The sequence below is a fragment of the Triticum dicoccoides genome, chromosome 6A, assembly GCF_002162155.2.
Source record: "Triticum dicoccoides isolate Atlit2015 ecotype Zavitan chromosome 6A, WEW_v2.0, whole genome shotgun sequence".
NCBI classification, from domain to species: Eukaryota; Viridiplantae; Streptophyta; class Magnoliopsida; order Poales; family Poaceae; genus Triticum; species Triticum dicoccoides.
This window is the reverse complement of record NC_041390.1, coordinates 181090654-181109585: the sequence shown is the minus strand read 5'-3', so window position 1 is coordinate 181109585 and position 18932 is coordinate 181090654.

Sequence of the window (18932 nt, the reverse complement as noted above, 5' to 3'; positions counted from 1 at the left end):
TGAAGCTACGTCGGTATTTCCCCAAAGAGGAAGGGATGATGCAGCATAGCGGCGGTAGGTATTTCCCTCAGATATGAAACCAAGGTTATCGAACCAATAGGAGAACCAAGCAACACAACGTAAACAACACTTGCACACAAATAACAAATACTCGCAACCCGACGTGTTCAAGGGGTTGTCAATCCCTTTTGGGTAACAACGCCAGAAATTGGCACGCGAATGTGAGAAAGTTGTAAATAATGATAGATCGAATGCCAAATAAAATAAATTGCAGCAAGGTATTTTTGTATTTTTGGTTTAATAGATCTGAAAATAAAAGGCAAATAAAATAGATCGCAAAGGCAAATAATATGAGAAAGAGACCCGGGGGCCGTAGGTTTCACTAGTGGCTTCTCTTGAGAAAAATAGCAAACGGTGGGTAAACAAATTACTATTGGGCGACTGATAGAACTTCAAATAATCATGATGATTGTCGGTCTCAAAACCGGCGGATCTCGGGTAGGGGGTCCTGAACTGAGCGTCTAAGGCGGATGGTAACAGGAGGCAGGGGACACGATGTTTTACCCAGGTTCGGGCCCTCTTGATGGAGGTAAAACCCTACGTCCTGCTTGATTTATTCCTGATAATATGAGTAGTACAAGAGTTGATCTACCACGAGATCGCAGAGGCTAAACCCTAGAAGTTAGCCTATGGTATGATTGTATGTTGTCCTACGGACTAAAACCCTCCGGTTTATATAGACACCGGAGGGGGCTAGGGTTACACAAGGTCGGTTACAAAGGAGGAGATATACATATCCGTATTGCCTAGCTTGCCTTCCACGCCAAGTAGAGTCCCATCCGGACACGGGACAAAGTCTTCAATCTCGTATCTTCATAGTCCAACAGTCCGGCCAAAGGATATAGTTCGGCTGTCCGGAGACCCCCTAATCTAGGACTCCCTCAGTAGCCCCTGAACCAGGCTTCAATGATGATGAGTCTGGCGCGCAGTGTTGTCTTCGGCATTGCAAGGCGGGTTCCTCCTCCGAACACACCACGGAAGAATTTGAATACAAGGATAGTGTCCGACCCTGCAAAATAAGTTCCACATACCACCGTAGAGAGAATAATATTACCACAAATCTAATCTGCTGACACGTTTTGGCAGCATGACATCACGCCACAGCCCGGTAATTATTTGAACCGTTTTTTCTTTAACCAGCCCCGCACATAACGCGAGGCGGTTTCTCATCAATACGAACATGGGTAACCCAACCGTGCCTAGGACTCCTATATTTTAGGCAAGTCCCAAACGGCCATGAGGAGGACGCTTGATATTCACCCTCTTTATAAAGGGAAAAGGTTGTTACTTTTTTCCCTCCTGTGCTCAATCGAATCCCTCCCCCGCCTCGAGTTCTAACACCCAAAGCCAAGGTCAGGTGCTTCGGACCTTCAATCATGACCGGATCCAGCCTTCAAGGCTGGTGGATGTCTTCCTCCGTCATGGAGGAGGACATCAAGAAGTTGAGGGAGGCCAGATATCTGACCACTGAAATTTCACATAGGCTACCCGCCCGAGGGCAGGTCGTCCCTACTCCCGAACCCAACGAGAGCGTCGTGTTCGTCTCCCACATCCTCTGAGGACTAGGCCTCGCTCTGGATCCCTTTGTCAGGGGTCTTATGTTCTATTACGGGCTGGATTTTCACGATCTGGCCCCGGACTCCCTTCTTCACATCTCGTCATTCATTGTCGTTTGCGAGGCCTTCCTCCGCATTACCCCTCACTTTGGCTTGTGGCTCAAGACCTTTGATGTGAAGCCGAAGATGGTCGAAGGACAGTACGCAGCGTGTGGAGGTGCTTTAATAAGCAAAATTGTTGATGCTCCATGGCTAAAGGGTTCCTTTCCAGAGGTGTCCAGATTGTGGCAACGGGAGTGGTTTTACGTCACAGCTCCCCAAAGTGCCAAGTGGGTAGCTGCCCCACCTTTCGCTCGGGCCCTCCACCACAACTAATGTCATGGATCAGCAGGGGACTGAGCTGGGGTCTAGCCAAGGACGTGCCAATACTGCAGAGCCGTATCCGAGATCTCTTTGAGGAAGATTTCAGTCTGGTTATGGTAATGCAAGTCATGCTGGTTCGTCGAGTCCAGCCTTGCAAACACCGGCCCCTCTGCATGTGGGAATTCAACCCAGAAGGACTGCGCACTATTCAGAATTCCCTCGGCATGACGCACGAGGAGATGTACAAATCTTTCTTCGGACCCCAAATAGAGTGTCCGGACACTACCGAGGACGTGGGCCTGAGAAGCAACCGCACTGCTGCCCAAGTAAGTAATCCAATGGCCGAACACACCGTCCTTTTATTTATCATGACATCATTCTGAAGAATCGCTCTTTGACCAGGACTGGATAACAAAGGCGAAGATGATCCGGTGTTCGGCCCCCCTTCCTGAAGGCTTGGACAATCCGGTGCTGGAAAAGATGCTCGAGCCAGCACCTTGTCCGGTTCCCTCAAATGAAGATGAAGGGGCGAATAAAGAGGGCGAAAGCGGGCCTCCATCGCTACCTATTCCAACCGAGGGAATGAGCACCTCCGCGAGGGAGGATAACCGAGGGGAAGAATTTGACATTCTCTCTCTCCCCGGGGAAGGAAGAGGACTACCTCCGAGGATCCAGAAATCAAGGTTTCCAAACGGGAGAAGAAATCTCCACCAGAGGGTCCTGCCTCGGAGGGTGTTCTTGCCGCACAATGTTGGCGCGGGGATCAGCCTTCTAACGAGCTGTAAGTAATCAAAAGGTATTTAATAGTGAAGATATCCTACCTTACTTCTGAGGAAAATAACCGAAGTATTTATCTTGCAGTTCGGATCTTAGCCCTTCTCAGCTAAGCTCGTCTTCGGGGGATCTTCTTCCGGAGATGATGGAGAGCGAAACGCCTCCCCCTGCCACACCGCCTTACGAAGCGGGCGACCCTGAGGTGTCGTCACGGAGGGATTCTCCTGATCCGGCAAGGCCAGAAGGTAATCCTATGGCCACCCGAAGTCCTCAGTATCTGGCTCTCGAAGAGAGCAATCAAAAGAGTCCGGCACCGTCTGGTGCGCGGCCGGATGTACGGAAGGATCTGCTAGAGAAGGCGGCTATCTCAGAAGAGCACCGCACATTGATGGGTACGGTGATTGAAAGGATTTCGTCCGCCGAAAGCGGGCTACATGAAGCATTTATGAGTCTACTGAAGGGTTTTGAGGTACGTGAAATGATGTATATTTTTGAAAGTACCACACATTTCTAGATGTGCCTTGTGTAGATAGTAGCCCCTGAGACTATGGTTGTCATAAAAAATGGGGGCAAACAGAGGATCATAGTCCCAGGCAATAACCAGACTACCTTTGTGTGCAGGTGGTGGAAACTCCGGTGGCTAGCCGGACTGATGGGTATGCCGAACTAAAGCGGCAGCTGGATGCGGCAGATGCCGACATCGTGCTTGTCAACAAGCGACTTGATGAGGCACAGGGTGAGTGGCCTTTCTGGTGATCGTCACATAATAAGAGCAGCATGATGCCAGTATCTTTAATATGTTGTGACTGCAGATGGAGCGGCCACCATGGAGATCCTTCGGGCAGAGCTTGCCCGAGCCAAGGAGCAAGCAAGGAGTAGCAATGCGGCTGCTTTCCAAGTGGCCAAAGAGTTAAGGGCCGAACAGGATGCACATTGCGAGAGCAAAGAGAAAATGGCCAAGATGGCTGTAAAGTTAAAAGATACTGCCGACCGTTGCCAGCTTCTTGAAGAAGAAAACCGGGCGAAGGCGACGGACCTGGAAAAGGCCACGATGGCGACCAAAGACACCCGCTTTGCGATGAGAGCGAAAAAGGAGGAGCTGTGTCAACCCGGGGATATCGCGGCTGGGAAACCCTTTATGCTGTGGAGGAAGTTTGGAGATCCTCGGTATGCCCCTCTGGACCGGCTGTGGAGTTCGGCGGACGCATATCTGGACTTGGCGGCGAGTGCTGTCGATGCGGCCGAATACTTCTGAGATCAAACATATCGTGAAGTGGACAAGCTATTCTGGTCACAATTTAACGTTCCAGGGCGTCCGCTTCCATTGACTGATCGGCTTGCCGAATGGGCCGAGCTGAATAGATTGTCCGGACTCGCCATGAGGTCTGTTGTGGATCATCTGTGGCCGGAAAGGCCAAAGCCGAACAACTATTTTAGTTTGGTGCAACAGTTCCTTGGTGTGGTGCCGTGCATTAATGCGATGAAGAGGTCGGCGTGCATAGAAGGCTCACGGATGGCCCTTGCCCGTGTCAAAACATACTGGGTGGAGATGGATGCCACCACTGTTGTGGCGCAGGGTTCAGCCATAGGCCGAGTGGCTGCCGAGCACTATTTTGAAGAAGTTCTTGAAGGCGCTTGTTCGATAGAGGCCCAGTGCTTGAAGAATATTATGTTTGAGTGACATGTATTCCCATTGTAAAAACAATGTTTTATTAAGTTTATCAAGGCTACATTTATACTTTTGCCCGAAAGTATTATGATGCCTCCTGTGCGGCCGTTCATGTATATATGTATATAACCTGAAAGATTGCAGTCGTCGGCTTCAGTCCCCACGCATATAATGCGGGGGTGTTCGCAGAAGACGCATGTTCACACTTGATCCATCGTCTTGGTCCATTAAGGAGGTGATAGAGCAGCGAACTAGGCAACCGGACTATAATGCTTTAACACTTTCACTTAGGCAGAGGAGTTTGACAGTGGGGCTACTATATAGCCCCTGGTGGCTCCGCACTCATCCGAATTCGGGGTGCATACATGCCTGGTCGGGAAACGGCCCTTCGTTAAGGCGGAGGAATCCTGGAGATTCTGATAGGTCATCGAGTGGTTGACCAGTCTCACGCTATATCATGACAGTCAGTTTTCGGCTTTCTCTACTGAGGTGCTCGTCCGGATGAACCAGGGCACAATCGCAGTAGTTCTCCTGGTGCCGCCTTAGCCGATAGAGCGAAACGTAAGGCAGCAAAACAGAGGAGCCGGGCAAACCCAACATTTGACCAAAGACATGATTCGGAGCTAATGCATATAAGGCCAAAGTCGCGACGCCGAACACTCCCTAAGGTATTCGGTCTTTATGGTGTAAACCAGGCCTAAACAGTGCCCTTTGTAATGAGCCCCTGGTGTCCTGGTACGTGCAATATTCTGACGTGGCCACATGCCAATACGTTAGCATCCTTCTCAATTGTACTGAGAATTCGAGGGATGTGTACCAACAAGAGACAGTAAAAAAGGTTTACACAGGGTCTTAATCTAAAAAGAATCCTTGGAACGGGTCCCTGCTGCACGTCTACGCCTGTGTCTCTGTTGTGCCGTATTCTGGACGGGTGTAGCACGATGGTCATCTGAAAAAGAGAGGAACTTAATTGAAAAGTTGTCGTGCAAAAGGTAAGTTATACTAAATAAACAATATGAGTAAAGTTGAGCCTGATTGTCACTTGTGCGCACGCGTTGAGCCCCTTGTATAGGGGGTATAGCCATCAAACATGTATCAATTACATATAGCAGTACCGGACTCGTCCAACCGTGTCTGTGGTCTTAACGACCTGTCAGATGCTTTAGTTGGTGAGGCCGTTTAGTGTGCGGCTGCCAAGGCAGCCGCACGGTCTTCCGCGCGCAAGGAGCGCTCAATATTTCCTTTTACTGTAATGATGCCACGTGGACCGGGCATCTTAAGCATGAGGGAAGCGTAATGCGGTATTGCGTTAAAGCGAGCGAAAGCTTCGCGTCCGAGTAGTGCTTGATAGCCACTTTGGAACGGAGCGATGTGGAACGTTAAATTTTCTCTACGGAAGTTATCGGGAAAGTCGAATATAACCTCTAGTAGCAGGGAGCCCGTGCAATGGGCCTCTAGGCCTGGCGTTACTCCTTTAAAGGTAGTATTGCTGCGGCTAATTTTTGTTGGGTCTATCCCCATTTTGCGGACTGTGTCCTGATATATCAGGTTTAGACTGCTGCCACCGTCCATCAGGACTCATGTGAAGTGGTATCCGTCAATTATTGGGTCTAATACCAAGGCAGCCCATCCTGCACGCCGGATACTTGACGAGTAATCTCGATGCTCAAAGGTGACCGGTTGGAACGACCAGTGGCAGGACTCTGCGGTGATAGGCCCTGGGGCATGTGTCTCTAGGAGTGCCGCTTTGTTTCTCCCCTTTGTCAAGTATAATACGTTTACTGTTTTGACTTCTGGTGGGAACTTCGTCTGTTCCCCAGTGCTTTGCTTGCGAGGCTCGTCCTCGTCTTCGCTTGGTGTATCATGCCCCTTGTGTTCGGCGTTGAGCTTGCGGGACTGCTTGAAGACCCAACATTCTCTATGGGTATGATTTGCAGGTTTATCGGGGGTGCTATGGATATGACATATTTGGTCCAGAATCTTGTTTAGGCTGGACAATTCATCTCTATTGCCTTCGGAAGCCTTGCGGAAGATAATCCCGATCTGGTGATCGCATCTCTGTTAGGTACTAAAGCCATGAGGAAGATTGTGATTCTGCTTCCAAGACTCGGCCAGCAAGGAGGCAGGCCATCCTAGCGTCACTGGCACAGACTCGCGCCACCCTGCCAGAGCCACCACGCCGCCGGACGCCAAGCCCCACCACCAACTGACGGGCCGCCACGAAACCGCCGCCCTGTAGCACGGGAGCCGCCACGAGGAGACACCTTGCCGCCACCGTCGGCCACGCGGGCTTTGCTCGGTGGCATCCTCCGGCGGCGGCGCGGCAGGATGAGTGGGTAGATCGGCTGGCAGCGCACTATAGGATGTGTCGCCTGAGCGGCCTTGGGCTGGGCGACGCAGACATTGTAGTTCTGCTGCTGGAATTAGATATTCCAAATATCTATACAGGATTAGCATTCTATATGATGTGCTCCACGGGAAGAAAAATGTTCTTGCTTACCTGAAAATAAAATGATGATAGATGTAGGATGGAGGTACACCATCAGTCTATGAGAAGCGGGGACAATTGAAGAGAAGGTCGACAAGGCGCTGAGCCTCAGCTCCCGCTCCACCCCCTCCGTGCCCTGGGCCACTCCGGCCGCGGCGGCCACCAAACTCTCCTCCTTCTCTTAGATCCCGGGCATGCCGGAGCATTGATGGCAGGGAGCCGGCCTCCCCAGTGTCCCCGGTCCTTCCATGGTACCGAAAACCCAGTTGTCCCCTGGTGCGTCGTCGCCAGATCTGCTTTCAATGTCGTGCCTCCTGCTGCGGGGCGGAGGCTCTTGAGGCGATGAGGGCTCCTCCCCATCGGATCCAAGCATGCAACCACTTCCTCGGCTAAAATCGATAGTTATCGTGCCCCAACCTGCCGCTGAGCTTGCTACTGTTGGGGAACGTAGCAGAATTTTAAAATTTTCTACGCATCACCAAGATCAATCTATGGAGTCATCTAGCAATGAGGGAGAGAGGAGTGCATCTACATACCCTTGTAGATCGCGCGCGGAAGCGTTCAAGAGAACGGGGTTGATGGAGTCGTACTCGACGTGATCCAAATCACCGATGACCAAGTGCCGAACGGACGACACCTCCACGTTCAACACACGTATGGTTGGGAAGACGTCTCCTCCAACTTGATCCAGCAAGGGGGAAGGAGAGGTTGATGAAGATCCAGCAGCACGACGGCGTGGTGGTGGAAGCAACGTTGATCTCGGCAGGGCTTCGCCAAGCGCAGGGAGACGGAGGAGTGTCACGGGAGGGAGAGGGAGAGGCCAGGGGCTTGGGTGCGGCTGCCCTCCCTCCCCCCACTATATATAGGGTGCCTAGGGGGGCGCCGGCCCTAGGAGATCCAATCTCCTAGGGGGGCGCCGGCCAAGGGGGTGCCTTGCCCCCCAAGGCAAGGGTGGCGCCCCCCACCCCTAGGGTTTCCAACCCTAGGCGCAGGGGGAGGCCCAAGGGGGGTGCACCAGCCCACTAGGGGATGGTTCCCCTCCCACTTCAGCCCATGGGGCCCTCCGGGATAGGTGGCCCCACCCGGTGGACCCCCCGGGACCCTTCCGGTGGTCCTGGTACAATACCGATTACCCCTGAAACTTTCCAGATGGCCGAAACTTGACTTCCTATATATAAATCTTCACCTCCGGACCATTCCGGAACTCCTCGTGATGTCCGGGATCTCATCCGGGACTCCGAACAACTTTTGGGTTACCGTATGCTAATATCTCTACAACCCTAGCGTCACCGAACCTTAAGTGTGTAGACCCTACGGGTTCGGGAGACATGCAGACATGACCGAGACGCTTCTCCGGTCAATAACCAACATCAGGATCTGGATACCCATGTTGTCTCCCACATGATCCACGATGATCTCATTGGATGAACCACGATGTCGAGGATTCAATCAATTCGTATACAATTCCCTTTACTTGCCCGAGACTCGATCGTCGGTATCCCAATAGCTAGTTCAATCTCGTTACCAGGAAGTCACTTTACTCGTGTCGTAATGCATGATCCCGTGATCAACCACTTGGTGACATTGAGCTCATTATGATGATGCATTACCGAGTGGGCCCAGAGATACCTCTCCGTCATACGGAGTGACAAATCCCAGTCTCGATTCGTGCCAACCCAACAGACACTTTCGGAGATACCTGTAATGTACCTTTATAGTCACCCAGTTACGTTGTGATGTTTGGCACACCCAAGGCACTCCTACAGTATCCGGGAGTTGCACAATCTCATGGTCTAAGGAAATGATACTTGACATTCGGAAAAGCTACAGCAAATGAACTACATGATCTTTGAGCTATGCTTAGGATTGGGTCTTGTCCATCACATCATTCTCCTAATGATGTGATCCCGTTATCAATGACATACAATGTCCATAGTCAGGAAACCATGACTATCTTTTGATCAACGAGCTAGTCAACTAGAGGCTCACTAGGTACGTGTTGTGGTCTATGTATTCACACATGTATTACGATTTCCGGATAACACAATTATAGCATGAACAATAGACAATTATCATGAACAAAGAAATATAATAATAACCATTTTATTATTGCCTCTAGGGCATATTTCCAACAGTCTCCCACTTGCACTAGAGTCAATAGTCTAGTTACATTGTGATGAATCGAACACCCATGCAGTTTTGGTGTTGATCATGTTTTGCTCAAGGGAGAGGTTTAGTTAACGGATCTGCCACATTCAGGTCCATATGTACTTTACAAATCTCTATGTCTCCATTTTGAACACTTTCACGAATGGAGTTGAAGCGACGCTTGATATGCCTGGTCTTCCTGTGAAACCTGGGCTCCTTGGCAAGGGCAATAGCTCCTTTGTTGTCACAGAAGAGAGTCATCGGGCCCGACGCATTGGGTATGACTCCTAGGTCGGTAATGAACTCCTTCACCCAGACTGCTTCTTGTGCTGCCTCCGAGGCTGCCATGTACTCCACTTCACATGTAGATCCCGCCACAACGCTTTGCTTGCAACTGCACCATCTTACTGCCCCACCATTCAAAATATACATGTATCCGGTTTGTGACTTAGAGTCATCCAGATCTGTGTCGAAGCTAGCATCAACGTAACCCTTTATGACGAGCTCTTCGTCACCTCCATACACGAGAAACATGTCCTTAGTCCTTTTCAGGTACTTCAGGATATTCTTGACCGCTGTCCGGTGTTCCATGCCGGGATTACTTTGATACCTTCCTACCAAACTTACGGCAAGGTTTACATCAGGTCTGGTACACAGCATAGCATACATGATAGACCCTATGGCCGAGGCATAGGGGACGACACTCATCTTTTCTCTATCTTCTGCCGTGGTCGGGCATTGAGCCGTGCTCAATCTCGTACCTTGCAATACAGGCAAGAACCCCTTCTTTGACTGATCCATTTTGAACTTCCTCAATATCTTGTCAAGGTACGTACTCTGTGAAAGACCAATGAGGCGTCTCGATCTATCTCTATAGATCTTGATGCCTAATATATAAGCAGCTTCTCCAAGGTCCTTCATTGAAAAACACTTGTTCAAGTAGGCCTTTATGCTTTCCAAGAATTCTATATCATTTCCCATCAATAGTATGTCATCCAAATACAATATGAGAAATGCTACAGAGCTCCCACTCACTTTCTTGTAAATGCAGGCTTCTCCATAAGTCTGTGTAAACCCAAACGCTTTGATCATCTCACCAAAACGAATGTTCCAACTCCGAGATGCTTGCACCAGCCCATAAATCGAGCGCTGGAGCTTGCACACCTTGTCAGCATTATTAGGATCGACAAAACCTTCCGGCTGCATCATATACAATTCTTCCTTAAGGAAACCATTAAGGAATGCCGTTTTGACGTCCATTTGCCATATCTCATAATCATAGAATGCGGCAATTGCTAACATGATTCGGACGGACTTCAGCTTCGCTACGGGTGAGAAAGTCCCATCGTAGTCAACCCCTTGAACTTGTCGATAACCCTTAGCGACAAGCCGAGCTTTATAGATGGTCACATTACCATCTGCGTCTGTCTTCTTCTTAAAGATCCATTTATTTTCTATGGCTCGCCGATCATCGGGCAAGTCAGTCAAAGTCCATACTTCATTTTCATACATGGATCCTATCTCGGATTTCATGGCTTCCAGCCATTTGTCGGAATCCGGGCCCGCCATCGCTTCTTCATAGTTCGAAGGTTCACCATTGTCTAACAACATGATTTCCAAGGCAGGGTTGCCGTACCACTCTAGTGTGGAACGTGTCCTCGTGGACCTACGAAGTTCAGTAGTAATTTGATCTGAAATTTCATGATCATCATCATTAACTTCCTCTCTAGTCGGTGCAGGCACCTCAGGAACATTTTCTTGAGCTGCGCCACTTACCGGTTCAAGAGGTAATATTTCATCAAGTTCTACTTTCCTCCCACTTATTTCTTTCGAGAGAAACTCTTTCTCTAGAAAGGACCCATTCTTGGCAACAAAGATATTGCCTTCGGATCTGAGGTAGAAGGTATACCCAACAGTTTCTTTAGGGTATCCTATGAAGACACATTTTTCCGACTTGGGTTCGAGCTTTTCAGGCTGAAGTTTCTTGACATAAGCATCGCATCCCCAAACTTTTAGAAACGATAGCTTAGGTTTCTTCCCAAACCATAATTCATACGGTGTCGTCTCAACGGATTTCGACGGAGCCCTATTTAAAGTGAATGCGGCAGTCTCTAAAGCATAGCCCCAAAATGACAGCGGTAAATCGGTAAGAGACATCATAGATCGCACCATATCCAATAGAGTGCGATTACGACGTTCGGACACACCATTACGCTGAGGTGTTCCAGGTGGCGTGAGTTGTGAAACTATTCCACATTTTCTTAAGTGTGTGCCAAATTCGTGACTCAAGTATTGTCCCCCACGGTCTGATCGCAAGAACTTGATTTTCCTGTCACATTGATTCTCAACCTCACTCTGAAATTCCTTGAACTTTTCAAAGGTCTCAGACTTGTGTTTCATTAAGTAGACATACCCATATCTACTCAAGTCATCTGTGAGGGTGAGAACATAACGATAGCCACCGCGAGCCTCAACACTCATTGGACCGCACACATCAGTATGTATGATTTCCAATAAGTTGGTTGCTCGCTCCATTGTTCCTGAGAACGGAGTCTTGGTCATTTTACCCATGAGGCATGGTTCGCACGTGTCAAATGATTCGTAATCAAGAGACTCCAAAAGTCCATTTGCATGGAGCTTCTTCATGCGTTTGGCACCTATGTGACCAAGACGGCAGTGCCACAAGTATGTGGGACTATCATTATCAACCTTACATCTTTTGGTATTCACACTATGAATATGTGTAGCATTACGCTCGAGATTCATTAAGAATAAACCTTCACCATCGGAGCATGACCATAAAACATTTCTGTCATATAAATAGAACAACCATTATTCTCGGATTTAAATGAGTAGCCATCTCGAATTAAACGAGATCCTGATACAATGTTCATGCTCAAAGCTGGCACTAAATAACAATTATTGAGGTTTAAAACTAATCCCATAGGTAAATGTAGAGGTAGCGTGCCGACAGCGATCACATCGACCTTGGAACCATTCCCGACACGCATCGTCACCTCGTCCTTCGCCAGTCTCCGCTTATTCCGCAGCTCCTGCTTTGAGTTACAAATGTGAGAAACCGCACCGGTATCAAATACCCAGGAGCTACTACGAGTACTGGTAAGGTACACATCAATCACGTGTATATCACATATACCTTTAGTGTTGCCGGCCTTCTTGTCTGCTAAGTATTTGGGGCAGTTCTGCTTCCAGTGACCACTTCCCTTGCAATAAAAACACTCAGTCTCGGGCTTGGGTCCATTCTTTGGCTTCTTCCGGGCAGCTTGCTTACCGGGCGCGGCAACTCCCTTGCCGTCCTTCTTGAAGTTCTTTTTACCCTTGCCTTTCTTGAACTTAGTGGTTTTATTCACCATCAACACTTGATGTTCCTTTTTTATTTCTACCTCCGCTGATTTCAGCATTGAATATACCTCAGGAATGGTCTTTTCCATCCCCTGCATATTGAAGTTCATCACAAAGCTCTTGTAGCTCTATGGAAGCGACTGAAGGATTCTGTCAATGACCGCGTCATCCGGGAGATTAACTCCCAGCTGAGTCAAGCGGTTATGCAACCCAGACATTTTGAGTATGTTCTCACTGACAGAACTATTTTCCTCCATCTTACAGCTGAAGAACTTGTCGGAGACTTCATATCTCTCGACCCGGGCATGAGCTTGAAAAACCATTTTCAGCTCTTCGAACATCTCATATGCTCCTTGTCTCTCAAAACGCTTTTGGAGCCCCGGTTCTAAGCTATAAAGCATGCCGCACTGAACGAGGGAGTAATCATCAGCACGTGACTGCCAAGCGTTCATAATGTCTTGGTTCTCTGGGACAGGTGCATCACCTAGCGGTGCTTCTAGGACATAATCTTTCTTGGCAGCTATGAGGATGATCCTCAGGTTCCAGACCCAGTCCGTATAGTTGCTGCCATCGTCTTTCAGCTTGGTTTTCTCTAGGAACGCGTTGAAGTTGAGGACAACATGGGCCATTTGATCTACAAGACATATTGTAAAGATTTTAGACTAAGTTCATGATAATTAAGTTCATCTAATCAAATTATTCAATGAACTCCCACTCAGATAGATATCCCTCCAGTCATCTAAGTGAAACATGATCCGAGTTAACTAGGCCGTGTCCGATCATCACGTGAGACGGACTAGCCAACATCGGTGAACATCTTCATGTTGATCGTATATCCTATACGACTCATGCTCGACCTTTCGGTCTTCCGTGTTCCGAGGCCATGTCTGTACATGCTAGGCTCGTCAAGTCAACCTAAGTGTATTGCGTGTGTAAATCTGGCTTACACCCGTTGTATTCGAACGTGAGAATCTATCACACCCGATCATCAGGTGGTGCTTCGAAACAACAAACCTTCGCAACGGTGCACAGTTAGGGGGAACACTTTCTTGAAATTATTACGAGGGATCATCTTATTTAAGCTACCGTCGTTCTAAGCAAATAAGATGTAAAACATGATAAACATCATGTCGGTGTCAAAACCGGCGGATCTCAGGTAAGGGGTCCCGAACTGTGCGTCTAGGCCGGATGGTAACAGGAGACAAGGGACACAATGTTTTACCCAGGTTCGGGCCCTCTTAATGGAGGTAAAACCCTATGTCCTGCTTGATTAATATTGATGATATGGGTAGTGTCGTGGTTCTAAGTCTGACAGTAGAGTGGGGGGTAGATATGGAGAGGCAAGGTCCTAGCTATGGAGAGGTTGTAAACACAAGAGATGTACGAGTTCAGGCCCTTCTTGGAGGAAGTAAAAGACCTACGTCTCGGAGCCCGAAGGCGGTCGAGTGGATTATGTGTATATGAATTACAGGATGCCGAACCCTTCTGCCTGTGGAGGGGGGTGGCTTATATAGAGTGCGCCAGGACCCCAGCCAGCCCACGTAATGAAGGGTTTAAGGTGTATTTAGTCCGGGGCGTTACTGGTAATGTCCCACATAAAGTGTCTTAACTATCATAAAGTCTACTTAACTACAGGCTGTTGCAGTGCAGAGTGCCTTTTGACCTCCTGGTAGTCGAGTGAGTCTTCGTGGTCGAGTCCTTCAAGTCAGTCGAGTGAGTCCCTCGTTGGTCGACTGGAAGGTGACCTCTTCTAAGGGTGTCCTTGGGCAGGGTACTTAGATCGGGTCTGTGACCCTACCCTAGGTACATGACCCCATCATTAGCCCCCGGATGGATTGAGGCTTTGAGTGACGGAGGAGTTGATGCTGTTTCCGATTAACCTTTGCACACTGGTCGTGTGTTGTTCTGAACCAGAGAATCTCTTCGTTGATAGTGAGCAACTTGTCTTCAGTCGACTCGATCCATTCTTTTCTTTCGTCGAGTGATCTTTCGGGCTTCGTCGATTTCCGAGCGACGGATCGCAGGAAATCCCGTGCCTGACAGACCGATCTGCCGTTCGCGGATTCCGCGGGATGCGAAATTTGGGGAAACGCGCGAAGCGGAGCGGGCCGCGGCGTTCGGATGGGACGGGACATAGACGCCTCGATCCCCGCGCCGCTTTCTTCGCCATGTATCCCGCCCGCGTAACAGTTCCAGGATATGATTAGATCTGCCGGGCCCACCTGTCATCCACTCGGAAGGGATCTTATAAATGCGCCCGGCGAGGGTTTTTTGAACAGTGCCTCAGCATTCTCTCTCTGCCTCCTTCGTCTCCGCCCAACGCGCTCGCTCTCGCCTCCGCACCACTTCTCCTCACGCGCCCCGCCGGAAGCCATGGTCAAGAAGAAGACGGCGGCGCTGGAGCGCGCGAAGAAGGCGTCGGCGACGGAGAAGGCGAAGGGGAGATCCACCAGCCGCGGTGGGTCTTCGTCCAGATCCCACCTGCCGAAAGGCTGGGTCCAGGGAGATTGGATCCAGTCGACCATCACGGAGAAGGATCTCCTCGACATGGCCAACGAGGGCCTGATCCCCCATGGAGCTGCGAGGCTTCCGGGGAAAGAGTGGCAGCCCCAGCCGGAAGAGGGTGAGTGCGTGCTTCTGGCTACCCATGTCGACCGCGGATTCTCTTTGCCGCCGAGCATTTTCTTCCGTGGTTTCTTGAACTTTTTTGGAGCGCAACTCCACCACTTCACCCCGAATTCTATCGCCTATCTTGCCGCGTTTGTGTCCATGTGCGAGAGTTTTCTGGGCTGTCGACCGCACTGGGGCTTGTTCAAGCACATATTCACATGTCGCTCTCAAACTGTGAAGAAGGCGAGTCCAGGCGACGAAAGAACCCGAGTGGTCCAAATGTGTGGAGGTCTGGGGATCCAGGTGAGAAACAAGAGCACCTTCCCAGCCATGACATTTCCCGAGTCAGTCAGAGGCTGGCAGTCGACCTGGTTCTACTGCCAGGATGAGTCGACACCGGGGCAGTCGAGTGGACTCCCTCCATTTACCATGGACCGAGTGAACAAGCCCTCCTCTCTGAAGCTGATTCCGGAGGAGAAAGCTGACGTGAAGATGCTGATGGAGCACGTAGTTCAGTTGGTTCGGGAGGGAGTGACGGGCATGGATCTCCTGGAAGTTTTCCTTAGGCGCCGAATCCAGCCTCTTCAGTTCCGGAGCCATTGCATGTGGTTGTACTGTGGGACTGAGGATGTGACTCGGGTCAATCCAGAAGCAGTCGACGATGCCACTCTGGAAAGGTGGATGGCCGCTGTTACTGGGAACAAGGACAACCCTCGCGGGGCCAGAAGGATTCCTCCACTCGACTGCCACAGTGACCCAAACAAGGCATGTCTGCCCCACTTCCCGTTGTATTCTCGTCATATTTTATTTCTGCTTTCTCTGCCGATCGGTCGACTGATCTTTGTCTTGTTGTCCCTCAGACCCTCACTGAACTGTACTCGATGCCCAACGGAGCGCAGGCTCCGACTGAGGAGGGAGAAGCGAGCGGGGGCGAGAGCCAGGAGGAGGAGTGGGACTCGGACGCCGCCGAGGCCGATGATGATGACGATGACAATGATGATGATGATGATGAGGACGGGGAAGAGGAGGAGGAGGAGGAGGTCGCACCACTGCGCTCGGAAAGGCGGTCGAAACTTGTCCATGACCCTGCGACTGAACGCGGCGAGGGGGTCGCGACTGTTACACAGTCGACCAAGCGCCCTCGGACCACCTCTCCGGCACCGACTGAAAAGGCGCCGAAGCAGCCCAGGGCGGCCCCGTCGAAGCCGACCAAGCACCTGCCGAAGATGAAGGTGTCCATCCCCACCATATCAGGGTAATCATGTTGCTTAAGTCTTCTTGTTTTGTGTGAACTTTATCTCTGGTTGGCGCTGGAGTTAGTCGACTGACTCTTTGGAGTTGCAGTGCTGCTACTTCTGAGACCTCGGCCCGGGCTGACGACCATGAGATGGAGGACGCAGCAACCTCAAAACCTGGTACTATATTCTTAACACTGTCTTTAGTCGACTGACTCATGATCTAATCCTGATTCTTTTCTGTAGCTCCATCCAATGTTGTAATCACTCTCCCTGATGATGATGAAGATGAGGAACCACTGAAGTACAGAAGGAGTAGGAAAGCGTCTGCCAGCAAGGTGACCCAGGATGTGACGGTGCCTGAGGCTCTGGTCGCGGAGGAGGGGAACACCACTCGACACACCGTGTCCTTCGCAGATCCACTGACGAGTGCTCCGCAGCCCTCCCTCTTCACGACGCACCACGTCCTAGAGGACCAAGCTGGCGCAGCGAAGGAGGCAATACGCCAGGCAGGGATCATGTTGGAGCAGTTGAAGACCATCCGGGATGCGAGCCACGCAGCTTACGACGCCAGTTCCGCCCTCCAACGCAATGTTCAGGTCAGTCGACCACCATTTGTTCTGTTAGGATATGCTATCAGAAACTTTTCTTTCCAGAATTTATAGTAGTCACCCAGTGGGTGTGTCGAGTTAAACTCCGTGTTAGCGGGGGCACGCTGAGTGCACCCGCTGGGTGTAGTCCCCAAGGCTAAGGTCGACTGCGGGCAGTCGGCCTTTGGCTTTATAATTTCAGTCTTTCCGTCATTCGACTATGTCGAATGGATTTCGCAAACCGGTGGGGGCACGCTGAGTGCACCCACTGGGTGTAGTCCCCAAGGCTAAGGTCGACTGCGGGCAGTCGACCTTAGGCTTTATAATTTCAGTCTTTCCGTCATTCGACTAAGGCGACTGGATTTCGCAAACCGGTCGACTGGTCGACTCTGTCTTCGACTGGTCGATTAGTGGGGGCACGCTGAGTGCACCCACTGGGTGTAGTCCCCGAGACTACGGTCGAATGCTTGTATTCGGCTGTAGTCTTAGAAACGCGTGATTTTTCCTTTTTCACTCGGAAGTGAATTATATTTGACATTTTAGTCGATTGGTTCTTCGCAGAACTCCTGTGATCTTGTGGCTCGCTACTCTGAGCTGGAAAATAAGCACATTCAGCTCAAGCTGAATTTGAAGCTGGTTCAGGAGAATCTGACGAAGGCAAAGGAGGAGACCGAAGGTATGTTTGGTGAGACCTTGACGACTGCTTTTTCCCTTTATTTGTTTCAAAATCTGATCTTGCTGTAACTTGCAGGTAAGGTGAGGGAGGCCCAACGGAAGAAGGACCTTGAACTAGCTGAGAAGATCAAGCTTGTTGACGAGAAGTTAGCTTCAGTCGCCAAGCTTGAGCAAGAAAATGCCAATCTGAAAGCTGCTCTTGGGAAGAAAAAAGATCTGGAGGCCTTCCTGAATGGTCTTGCCAAGAAGCTGTTTCTTATGCTTGAAGGTAAATCTCTATGCTCGGCGATCATTTCCAACCGTGGTTTTTCCATTCGACCATCGCCTTGACTTGGTGATCGTCCTTGCAGAATTTTGTCAAAACTTTGAAGAAGAAACTAGCCGGCTGGAACCAAACCTTGACCCCGTCAATTCTCCGATGGATGACGAAGTTGCCATGAATGTTTTCCGACTGGAGTCCCGTGTTGCAGCTGTCGTGGACTATCTTGCAAGGCTGAAGGTCGCCACATCTCGCATCGACTCGATGCTCTGGCCCGGGGAGACACTTCAGAACGACCTCGAGTCGCTGATGGCTTGCTTGAACACGATCCCTGGTCGAGTGCAGGAGTGGAAAAAGTCCTCGGCTCGGTGTGGTGCAGATGTTGCTCTGTGTCTGGCCCGAGTCCACTGCAAAGATGCGCGAGAAGACAAGCTGGCGGCCCTCCGAGTGGCCAACACCAAGAAACACGACTTCAGGTCCTTTATGGAAACTTTCCTTGCGGCTGCCACTCGGATCGCAGATGGAATTGATCTTGATGAGTTTGTTGCACCTTCCAGCCCTCCACAGGAGGGGTAAAAAACTTCTTCTAAACTCGACGCTTTAAATTTGCCTCGGTATGCCGAGTGGAGTTGTAACCGATAAACCTTAACGGGCTTAGCGCCTGAGCACTTTCGGTTCCTTTAGGTATCGATCCGAACTTGAATTTGGTGTTTGAATATGATTGCTTTTGGCTCGAAATGCCTTTTGCAGGTTCAAAGCGGGGCGCTTACTGCAATCGACTTATTCCTTAGTCCACTTAGGTGAGCGCTGGGTTGTAGCTAAGCCTCCCGAGTGAGAGGTTTGCTTTTCACTCGGTAGGATTTCTATATCTTAGGTGAGCACTGGGCTGCAGCTAAGCCTCCGAGTGAGAGGTTTGCTCTTCACTCAGTAGGATTTCTGATAACTTAGGCGAGCGCTGGGCTGCAGCTAAGCCCCCGAGTGAGAGGTTTGCTCTTCACTCGGCAGGAATTTTGATAACTTAGGCGAGTACTTGGACTGCAGCTAAGCCTCCGAGTGAGAGGTTTGCTCTTCACTCGGTAGGATTTCTGATAACTTAGGCGAGCGCTGGGCTGCAGCTAAGCCCCCGAGTGAGAGGTTTGCTC